Genomic DNA, 11,692 nt, shown 5'->3' on the forward strand with positions numbered 1-11,692 from the left:
ATGCCTCTTCAGACTGAACACACTGTGCACACTAATAGAGATGATATATTTATCCAAGAATGGCCTACTGACATTTACATGAAGGAGGAGCCTGATGATTTGCACCATTGGGATGCAGAGAACCCCTTCTATGCCTACGATACAAACTGACTAGCAACTGGCTCAAACTCACCAAAGTGCAGTCAGAAAGCCATCTTCAGTTCCACTGTTTTAAAGAACAAAAGTACTGGAGCCATCAAGATCACCCAGATAGTGTAGGTATGGGGAAGGGGGAGAGCTTTTTCTGTTTTCAGTAGAATGTCTCACAGAAAGTAATATAGTTCAGCTATGAGAACAACACCTACTATAAGAGCTCAGCTGTTCAATGGTGGACTTTGCAGCTTCCCTTTGCCTCCAATTCACTAATGATATTTTGACTTTGAAAATATCAGAGCTGAGACATTGAAAAAGTTTTAATATTATTATGGTCATCGGTACATTGACTGTTTTTATAAGCTCGACTTGCCACCCTCAAATGAGTTTTTTTTATTCTACTTTTCCTTTTTTGTTTTGTTTTGTTTCATAAAATATATTTTGTCAACCATTTATTTTAATGGTTATATAAAATGTCCATCAAGTGGCTAAAATTGGCCTTGGACATTACTGTTGCTATGCAACACTACCTGATTTTCCAAGATGCCCTCAGACACAGACCAGAGAGGCCTTTGCCTTTTGGACACCATGTAAGTAATAACTGAGATTAACAGTCATAATCACGTTCTGAAATGTAGAAGTCAACTAATGCTTTGGATGATCTTTGGTGGAGGATATCACACGGCTGATTGCTGAATATAGAAATGTCAACATTCAACAAAAGGCAAGTGTGTGTGTATTTTACTGATGCTGGTCATGATTGTTTGTTTTCCATGGAGAAGGTTGTTGGCCTCTGTGAGGCTGCAGCCCCCTGCTGTTCAATCAGGGCCACGTCCACAGAGAGACGTTCCAGAACAGGAACACTAACCACCATCCTGGTAAGGTCAATTAATACTTCATTAGTCAAATAAGTTAAGCCAGAACTGCTTATTTAAAAATGTGTTCCTTTTTCCCCTGCAGAAAGTGTCTGTGAAGCTTCACTTCTACACCACAGTAGACTTCAGCAATTCTACTCAAACCTCCATCTCATCTGCCAGATCTGCTAGAATGTTCCATCCTGAATGATGAAGGCCCTCCTGAGAGGTCAGTGGTGAGTTTGCACCTTGAGACACGCTACAGTTTGGAAATCTATCACTGGTCAAGTGAAATTTGTGAGAATATATAATTGGAAAGAAAAACACATCTTCTTCCCATGTCTTGGTCTTCAAGGTGAGGTCTGCTTGGTCTGTGAAGATCTGCTGTGGAGCTGCACATCACCACACTCAAAAGGCTTGTGTGCTTCCTCCTGGGCGCTCGCAAATCTGAAAGCATCCGACTGTTGTGAGCAAGATGGACAGTATATTTGACCCACAACACAACGGCACCGATCATCTCAAATGATGGATTGTATAATTCTGGTCTGATCTTGAGCCCACTTTCAGATACACAGATGAAAAAGCAGAGGGTTTTTTATATTTTTTTTCTTGGTATCATTCCATCTGAACATCTGAAGGACGATGCTCTGTTTGGTTCTGTCCAAAAATGGTTCTGTTTTTATCATCTGATAATATGTTGAAGTGTAAAAAGAAAAAAGAAGAAACAATTCTACTTCTCACAGAGAACATTCCATCCCACTAGAACCCTTAAAACAATCTGAACCTAAAGTCCAGCAGGTTCTCTCTCTCTCTCTTTCTCTCTCTCTCTCTCTCTCTCTCTCTCTCTTTCTCTCTCTCTCTCTCTCTCTCTTTCTCTCTCTCTCTCTCTCTCTCTCTTTCTCTTTCAACTGCACACTTCTGAGTCTATTCACCTGTTTGGTCTGAATTGTTGATCAGAGTCGATGTCTGTCACATGTAATAAAGGCTTAATCCATGTTGGCATATGGAGTGCTAAAACGAGCGATATCTGAGAGGGTGTAGTCTGATCTAATTTCAGTTCTCATTTTCATTTTATTGAACATTAATTTAAGCACTTATTTTCTGAATATAAATAAAATGTGTTCAATATTTTTTTTCTTCTGTTTGATCATTGTATTTAAATAAAACTACAGATAAAACTGGTTGAACGCTTGAAAATCTGTGGCTTATTCTAATAAAATGTTTGTTCTGCATCATGTCACTCTCATAACTGAATCGTTCTCTTCAGCCATATACACAGTTATGGTGAACGCATTTATGATATTACTTTAAAAGGTTTTTAACAGTATTATATTTTGTATTGCACCGTATTTTGTTTGCAGCATATTTTGTATTTGCACTGTTTTTTTGTTTTGCATGTTATTTGCACTGTCCTGTCCTGTACCCTGTCCTGTCCTGTACCCTGTCCTGTCCTGTAAACTGTCCTGTGTCGTCTCCATCAGCGTGCTATTATCCTAGTCAAATTACTAGCATGTGTGAACCATGAACATGATCAATCAAAACAGATCTTGAATCTTGGATCTGTCTAAAGCCCTGTTGTTGCACCCTCCGGTCTGTAGGGGGCGATAGCACCTCCACCGCATCTGAAGGTTACAGGAATGTTTTGCCTCCTGATCTCAGTGTAGATTGAGTGCATAATCTCTAAGGATCCGGGGGAAAAGACTCGGCTTTCTTTCTTTTTTACTTGGCTACGTGTTTTGGAGGCAGAGGGACATGCAGTATTTCACACACCACCACCAAGAGGTAACACTGAGGCTAGTTAACTGCTAGCAGAGCTAACAGGAAGTATAAACTACAGCTGTCCAGGTAACTCAGCTGATAAGAGGGAATGTGTTCTGTCCTTATTTTCTCAATAATAAGCTTTAGATCTGGAAAGCTTATGCAATGCAAGTGTTGCAGATTTTGCTTGTTGGTTGAGAGCATTCTTGCTAAATGTAGGAAGCCATAACTACTAGCTATCCTGGTAACTGTACTAGCTACTAGCTAACTTAGCTACTGTAGATGCTTATCTAGCACTACTGTAGCTTTGATTGATTGATTGACACAGGTTCGACAAAGGTGAAGGGTTAGGGTTAGGGCCTTTTCAGTGTTGAATAGCTCAGATCCACTTCTTTTGTTCTTTGAACCAACACAGCTGTGTTACTCAATCCTTCATGTGACTCTTGGTGATGTTTCAGTCCTCTGATAGCTCTGGCAGCCCAAGGTGTTAGGTGATAGCCTGTGATAAAACATGTGATTTGAGTATGGAAACAAATAGAGCTGTTTGATTATTATTTTGATAGACACCAAATCTTAAAAGCCTTGGATATTGTTGAGGCAGTTCAGTTTTTAAATGGATGTAAATATGGAAGAAGATAAGAGAAACTCTGCAGGTATTTGGACTCAACCCAGTAGAACCCCATCTGGAGAGAGCATGCTGGGAAATACAAGTGGTGACATTTTGGATGAAATGGCGTGGCAGTGGCGTGCACATCAGTCCACTCGAAACAGGTCACAGGACTCCAAACAAGTCACGTTCCCAAATAGCAGGGAAGTAGGTTTAGATTTCAATGCTGGTTCTAGTACAAAGCAAAAGCTAGATTTGAGCTCCTTGACAAACGGTGTAATGCTTGACATCTCAGATTTTTCCAAAGATGTTGGTAAAGCTCAAATACATTTCATTTTCAGTATCCTAGAAAATAACTTTAACTTTGGTTTGGAAAATGACCAACAACGGTATGAGTTCGCATGTCGTGTCCTGGTGAGAGTAAAAGACTTGATGAAAAAGAAAAAAGATACACCAGAATTTTTAGGTGCATTGTTTGATCTTCCTGACCTGAATACAAGAAGAAGGAAGTTTGGCCAGAATGACAGTTTTCCAGAAACTTCCAGACCACAGCATGTCAAGACAGAACCTGCCTCCTCTACTAAGATGGATGGAACATTATACAGTGATGAAACAGTGCCCAGACCTGCTGAGGGCCAATCCCTGACTGAGACAATGAGAGACCTCTACCCCTTGTGTTGGGAAGTTGGTCTGGACCTTGGACTAAAATCAAAGTGGGCAGAACAGAAGCTAGACCCATCTTTACTGACCAATGGTGTGATGATTGAAGTAGCTAACTTTACCAAATATGTGTGTGGAGTCCAAAAGCAAATCATGTTTGATCTTTTGAAACACAATTTTGATCTTGACATTGAGACCCTTGATCAGTCTGAAATTTGTATGGCCAGATTGTACGAAGCAAAAACAAGAAGAAAATATTTCACTGGGTCTTCAGGCCGGAAAACCTTGTTCATTGAATTTCAACAGAAGCCGTTCTCACTTGCTCCCAGGATGAAAAGGAAAACTTCAGAGGGAACGGAGGAAACTAATGCAACAGCTTCTAAATGTCCAAGAATTAAAAAAGTAACAGAATCAAGGAGATTGGATTTAAAGAGGAAACAAGAGGAACAAGCCAAGCTGGAAACAAAAGCATTATATTGTCCAGGAAGACAACAAAGTCCTCAGGATGTCAGAAGATGCACCACTTCTGACAGTGACGTCCTACTGAGAGCTAATTCTGCAATGTCTGGCCAGGAAAACGAACTCTCTTTCTTATGTCCCCTAGAGGAGTCAGATTTGGAGTGTCCCCTAGAGGAGTCAGATTTGTTATTAACTCTGGAGGAGTCAGATTTGGAAGGCTGGGTCAATGAGCCAGCCACATGCTCAGAAAATGATCAAGAAATCAAGATGAAAACGGAAACAAGTAAAACATTTGTGGAGAGTGAGAATTATGAGGATAAGCTTGAAGAGCATTTGAAAACCTCTGCAGACATTTGGAGGGATAAAGCTTCTATACAAACCTCTGACATGCATCTCCCTAGAGGACCATCTGGAGAGACCATGTTAGAAAATGGAAACAGTGACACTTTGGATCAAACTGCATGGCAGTGGCGTGCACATCAACTGACTCGAAACGGTTTGACACGAAACACATTCCCACACTGCAGGGAAGTAGGCTTCCATTTCAATGCTGGATCTTGTAAAAAGCAAAAGCTAGATTTGAGCTCCTTGACAAATGGTGTAATGCTTGACATCTCAGATTTTTCCAAAGATGTTGGTAAAGCTCAAATGCATTTAATTTGTAGTATCCTAGAAAATAACTTTGATGTTGGTTTGGAAAATGACCAACAACGGTATGTGTTTGCAAGTCGTGTCATGGTGAGAGTAAGAGACTTGATAAAAAAGAAAAGAGATACACCAGAATTTTTACGTTCATTGTTTGATCTTCCTGATCTGAATACAATTAAAATGAGTGCAACGTTGACCCGGACAGACAGTTTTCCAGAAACTTCCAGACCACAGCATGTCAAGACAGAATCTGCCTCCCCTACTAAGATGGATGGAACATTATGCAGTGATGAAACAGTGCCCAGATCTGCTGAGGGCCAATCCCTGACTGAGACAATGAGAGACCTCTACCCCTTGTGTTGGGAAATTGGTCTGGACCTTAGACTCAACTCAAAGGGTTGGGCAGGACAAAAGCTAGACTCGTCTTTATTGACCAAGGGTGTAATGATGGAAGTAGCTAATTTTACCAAATATGTGTGTGGAGTCCCCAAGCAAATCATGTTTGGTCTTTTGAAGCACAATTTTGAACTTGCCATTGAGAACCCTGAAGTGTGTGACATTTTTATGGGCAGGTTATACGAAGCAAAAACCAAAAGAAAATACTTCGCTAATGGATCCTCATGGCAGAAAGCCTTGTTCATGGAATTCCAAATGGAGCCGTTCTCACTTGCTCCCAGGAAGAAAAGGAAAACCTTTGAGGACATGGAGGAAACTAATGCACCAGCTTCAGAATGTCCAAGAATTAAAAAAGTAACAGAAACAAGGAGATTGGATTTAAAAAGGAAGCAAGAAGAACAAGCCAAGCTGAGAATGCAGAATTGTGAGGAACTCCCCCTCACCATTGAGCCTTGGTCATGCATTTCCCAAGAGCATCCATATGCCAAACCTTACAGTCAAGTACAACAGATTGTAGATGTATTGCCCGTAGAGACAGTGGAATGCGATAGGGAGATAAAGTCAGAGCCAACAAACAAAGAGGGTGCTACATTTCCTCAGCAAGCTGAATGCATAATGCCTATTCAGACTGAAAATACCGTATCTACTGATGGAGATTATACATTTGTCCAAGAAAACTGGCCTATTGACATTCACATCAAGGAGGAGCCTGATTTGCACCATTGGGATGCAGAGAACCCCTCAGACTCAATCAATCACAGACTCAATCAACTACACATGTGCAAGAAAGGGATCGAAGACATTTTGGGTGATGATGTAAAGCCGGGGGAGATGATTTCCAGATTAGCGAGTATGTTCAGGGAAGGGACTGCCTCTGAGGATGGTTTCAAACAAATCCTCACCGAATACAGATCAGAAATCCTACCGCTGATGGTCAAGGAATATGGTGGCCTGAGTGACTCTGGAAAGACAGTGGTGGCCCTGGCTAACAAGCTCTTCTGTGGCTTACATTTGATTGATGGCTTTGCTCACCAGGCAAGGACAACACTTTTACTCTGGGATAAGATTGTGTTTGAAGAAAGACAAGTAGGATCTTATAATTTAGAGGGGGACAGATTGGATTCTGGAGCTATGCTTTTGGTCAGGAATGTGAGAGATGCTGTCCAAAAACAAGGATTCACAAAGGATGGTGAACCAGTGACGTTTAAGAACTTTTTGATTGACAACGGAGAGTTTGATGATGTGCCTCTGACTTCACCCAGAGATTGTAGAATTGACAGGTTGTTTCACGATGCAGCAGGGATCTACAGCATACTGGATGACTTGTGTGAGTTTACCAGAGACCATGTGGACGACGGTGGTCATCTTGCAGAAGTTGCTGGTGATTTGGAGGTTCCACACTTCAAAGCAGGAATCAGAGCTCTAGGTCTGATTTCTAAGCTTGTCATCAATCCTTTACTGAAAGCCTTTACTTCCAAAGGAACCCTGCTAGAGATGGAGGTCAGATATGAAATCCTGGTGACCAAACTGAAGGAATGGCAAGAAGACAGCAGAGACTTGGTGGAAGGACGGGCTTGCCTATATGATGACATTGAGGTTCCCAAGGATTTGGTGTTTGACAGACTCACCATGTGGACAGACTCAGATTTTTATGAGTTGACAGTCCAGATTGCTGAATTGCTGTTGGCTAGTTTTCGGATGGTATGTCGTAGCATGCAGCCAGAGGATCTAGAACCAGTGTTGAAGATGGATGTTAGCTTTAGCAAGGATTTAGGAGGAGTAGAACGTCTGCACAAAGCTAAGATAAATGCGGTTAGCATTGCGCTTGAAAGCATGGTCACGTTCAAGAGCAAACGTACTTGGGAATGGCTTCCATCTTTGGACAAACAACAAAGACTGACTTTGTTAAAAGCACTACAGCAGTAAAAGCAGAAAGGACCATTGGCCCGAGGCAAAGTAAAAAGAGTTTTAGATCCAAGCAACCCAACCACGGAAGGAAAAGACATGGAATCAGTGGAGCTAGGCTTGGACCAGCCATTAACAAAAGCTAATTGCTGAATTAGACAGAGAAAGTAGTCATGAAGTTGAACAAAACATGCTGATTTAAGGTAACATTCACAAACGTTACCATGTAATTCTACATCACAAAAGTGCGTCCCACAACATATCAGTCAATATAGTCTATTGGCCAGCAATTTTTCAAGTAACACATCAATATTTTGATTAACATATTGTTGTATTGTGTCATTGTGGGCTTGGAAGTTGCATTCTAAGGAACAGTCCAGTTATTTGGCATCTATATAATAAGCTGTCCATTGGGGATGACAACATATATAATATTTCATATAATTTCTATGCCTACGATGCAAACTGACTATCAGGTGGCTCAAACTCACCAAAGTGCAGTCAGAAAGCCGTCTTCAGTTTCACTGTTTTAAAGAACAAAGGTACTGGAGCCATCAAGATCACCAAGATAGTGTAGGTACGGGGAAGGGGGAGAGCTTTTTCTGTTTTCAGTAGAATGTCTCACAGAAAGTAATATAGTTTAGCTATGAGAACAACACCTACTATAAGAGCTCAGCTGTTCAGTGGTGGACTTTGCAGCTTCCCTTTGCCTCCAATTCACTAATGATGATATTCTAACTTTGAAAATATCAGAGCTGAAACATTGAAAAAGTTTTAATATTATTATGGCCATCGGTACATTGACTGTTTTTATAAGCTCGACTTGCCACCTTCAAATTAGTTTTTTTATTCTACTTTTCCTTTTTTGTTTTGTTTCATAAAATATATTTTGTCAACCATTTATTTTAATGGTTATATAAAATGTCCATCAAGTGGCTAAAATTGGCCTTGGACATTACTGTTGCTATGCAACACTACCTGATTTTCCAAGATGCCCTCAGACACAGACCAGAGAGGCCTTTGCCTTTTGGACACCATGTAAGTAATAACTGAGATGAACAGTCATAATCGCGTTCTGAAATGAAGAAGTCAACTAATGCTTTGGATGATCTTTGGTGGAGGATATCATGCAGCTGATTGCTGAATATAGAAATGTCAACATTCAACCAATGGCAAGTGTGTGTATTTGACTGATGCTGGTCATGCTTGTTGTTTTCCATGGAGAAGGTTGTTGGCCTCTGTGAGGATGCAGCCCCCTGCTGTTCAATCAGGGCCACGTCCACAGAGAGACGTTCCAGAACAGGAACACTAGCATCACCATCCTGGTAAGGTCAATTAATACTTCATTAGTAATCACTTAAACATAATGGATTGTTTTGGTTTATTGAACTGATGTGTTTCCCTGATTGTTCCCTTGCTTTTCTTTCCAGATGTGTGTGATCCTGTGTGAGGCCACCAGGCCATACCAAGGTGGTGCAGTAGGTGGTGAGTATGCCCCCTCAACTCTACAACTGGGAAATCTATCTCTGGTCAAGTGAAATGTGTATTAGAGCCATTTTGAAGATTTTAATGCCAGAACTGCTTATTTAAAAATAAAAATGTTCATTTTTCCCCTGCAGAAAGTGTCTGTGAAGCCCCACTTCTACACCACAGTAGACTTCAGCAATTCTACTCAAACGTCCATCTCATCTGCCAGATCTGCTAGAATGTTCCATCCTGAATGATGAAGGCCCTCCTGAGAGGTCAGTGGTGAGTTTGCACCTTGAGACACGCTACAGTTTGGAAATCTATCACTGGTCAAGTGAAATTTGTGAGAATATATAATTGGAAAGAAAAACACATCTTCTTCCCATGTCTTGGTCTTCAAGGTGAGGTCTGCTTGGTCTGTGAAGATCTGCTGTGGAGCTGCACATCACCACACTCAGAAGGCTTGTGTGCCTTCCTCCTGGGCGCTCGCAAATCTGAAAGCATCTGACTGTTGTGAGCAAACGATGGATTCCATAGTTCTGATCTAAGCCCACAGTCAGATACTAGCTGATGAAAAAGACGTTTTGTAATTTTTTTCTTGGTATCATTCCATCTGAACATCTGAAGGACAATGCACTGTTTGGTTCTGTCCAAAAATGGTTCTGTTTTTATCATCTGATAATATGTTGAAGTGTAAAAAGAAAAGAAAATGATTCCACTTCTCACAGAGAACATTGGATCCCGCTTGGACCCTTAAAGCAGTCTGGTCCTAAAGTCCAGCAGGTTGTGTGAAGTTTTCATGCCTTTTATATTCATGTGTCATCCTGTCTAACACATGGAAACCATGACCTTGCGTGGGTCGGCAGCACACTTCTCAGTGTCTTTTCACCTGTTTGGTCTGAATTGTTGATCAGAGTCGATGTCTGTCACGTGTAACAAACGCTTAATCCATGTTGGCATGCGAAGTGCCAAGACGTGCCATAGCTGAGAGGGCATCGTCTTATCTAATTTCATTTTGAATTTCATTTGTTGATTTTCCTTTGTTCTCATTTTCATTTTATTGAACGTGGCTTTAAGCATACTTATTTTCTGAATATTAATAAAATGTGTTTAATATATTTTACAATTACCTCAACAATGTTGAGGTCCTGACTCCTGCCTCCTCATTGTCTCATCAAATATCGGGGCGGGGGCTTCATGCCTGTTATTTTAGCTGCCATATTTACCAAGCTAAGCAGTTGTGATTTGAGCTTGACAGACAGTTTGCCATACCATGTTGTGATGCCATAGCAAATGATTGATTCAATGGCTGCTCTATAAAACATTACATTATTGTCCACACCGTGAACCCTGAGTGTTCGTAGAAAGTGCATTAGTTGACTAACACGTGAACATGCATACGTGGTGCGCCCACTGTAATTGGTGGTCAAAGTGGACTCCTAAGTACTTATATGTTGTGACCTGCTCAACAATTATGTATTATTAATAAACCTTGGCACTTTTTATGTTTATTGTCTTTCTAATGTATTACTGTGTGTGCAGAGCAATCTGAGGCTTGCTACACACATATCTCCACTGACTCTTGAGGGGAAGTAGAGAGCGTTTTCCCTCCAGTCCTCTGGGGGGCGCTAGTTCTTCACTGCTCAGGAAACCCGAGAGGGACGAAGAAGAGGAGCAGCATGTTTTCAGACCGGTGGTGGAAATGAGCAGATAGTTGTGGTCGTTGATCTCGATGGGCATTCAACTAGTAAATAAAACTAATCCGACGTTTTTGGGGGGCTCAGCTTTGCTGTATTTTATTTTTTAAGTTTTTGTTTTTGTTTAATAACCCTACGCTGTGTTTTGGAGGCAGAGGGACCTGCAGTATTTCAGAGGTAACAGTGAAGCTGACTAGTTAGCCTAGCTGCTAACTTATCATATCAAACCGGAAGTATAGGTTAACCCACAAGCTAACGTTATCTGGTCTAGTTGCCTAGGAACCTTAAAGCTTCCTGCTCAGCTGGATTATCTCCTCTTAATAACAAGCAGCAGCTCGCCACTGGTGAGATTATTCATTGAGGATTTAAACTTGTTCTGCTGCATTCTTGCTTATGTAGCTACGAACATGATCAGTGGGGCATAGATAGATAGATAGGTAGATAGATAGATAGGTAGATAGATAGGTAGATAGATAGATAGATAGGTAGATAGATAGATAGATAGGTAGATAGATAGGTAGATAGATAGATAGATAGGTAGATAGATAGATAGATAGATAGGTAGATAGATAGGTAGATAGATAGATAGATAGGTAGATAGATAGATAGATAGGTAGATAGATAGATAGGTAGATAGATAGGTAGAGAGAGAGAGAGAGATAGATAGGTAGGTAGAGAGAGAGATAGATAGATAGATAGATAGATAGGTAGGTAGATAGATAGATAGATAGATAGGTAGATAGATAGATAGATAGATAGATAGGTAGCGACACAAATTGAGAACTTTGAACTCCAACATTTTTACGAACAGATTATACGAAACAAAAAGGAGAAGAAAATACTTCACTAATGGGTCTTCATGGCTAATAAAGAGACCCTTGTTCATTGAATTCCAAAATGAGCCGTTCTCACTTGCTCCCAGGATGAAAAGGAAAACTTCAGAGGGCACGGAGGAAACTAATGCAACAGCTTCTAAATGTCCAAGACTTAAAAAAGTAACAGAATCAAGGAGATTGGATTTAAAGAGGAAGCAAGAGGATCAAGCCAATCTGAAAACAAAAGCATTATATTGTCGAGGAAGACAACAAAGTCCTCAGGATGTAAGAAGA

At 40.7% G+C, this 11,692-nt stretch overlaps 2 long non-coding RNA genes across 2 annotated transcripts; both read left to right on the plus strand.

The window, feature by feature from the left end:
- The first annotated feature begins 887 nt into the window (after positions 1-887).
- LOC311327184 lies at positions 888-1,418 on the plus strand. The gene is made up of 3 exons (XR_014631084.1): positions 888-1,010; positions 1,093-1,222; positions 1,342-1,418. It is a non-coding gene; the product is annotated as an uncharacterized lncRNA (long non-coding RNA).
- Positions 1,419-8,844: 7,426 nt separating this feature from the next.
- LOC311327183 lies at positions 8,845-9,973 on the plus strand. The gene is made up of 3 exons (XR_014631083.1): positions 8,845-8,904; positions 9,039-9,161; positions 9,288-9,973. It is a non-coding gene; the product is annotated as an uncharacterized lncRNA (long non-coding RNA).
- The last annotated feature ends 1,719 nt before the right edge of the window (positions 9,974-11,692 follow it).

This window comes from Borostomias antarcticus, assembly GCF_949987555.1.
Source record: "Borostomias antarcticus genome assembly, chromosome: 30".
Classification (NCBI taxonomy): Eukaryota; Metazoa; Chordata; class Actinopteri; order Stomiiformes; family Stomiidae; genus Borostomias; species Borostomias antarcticus.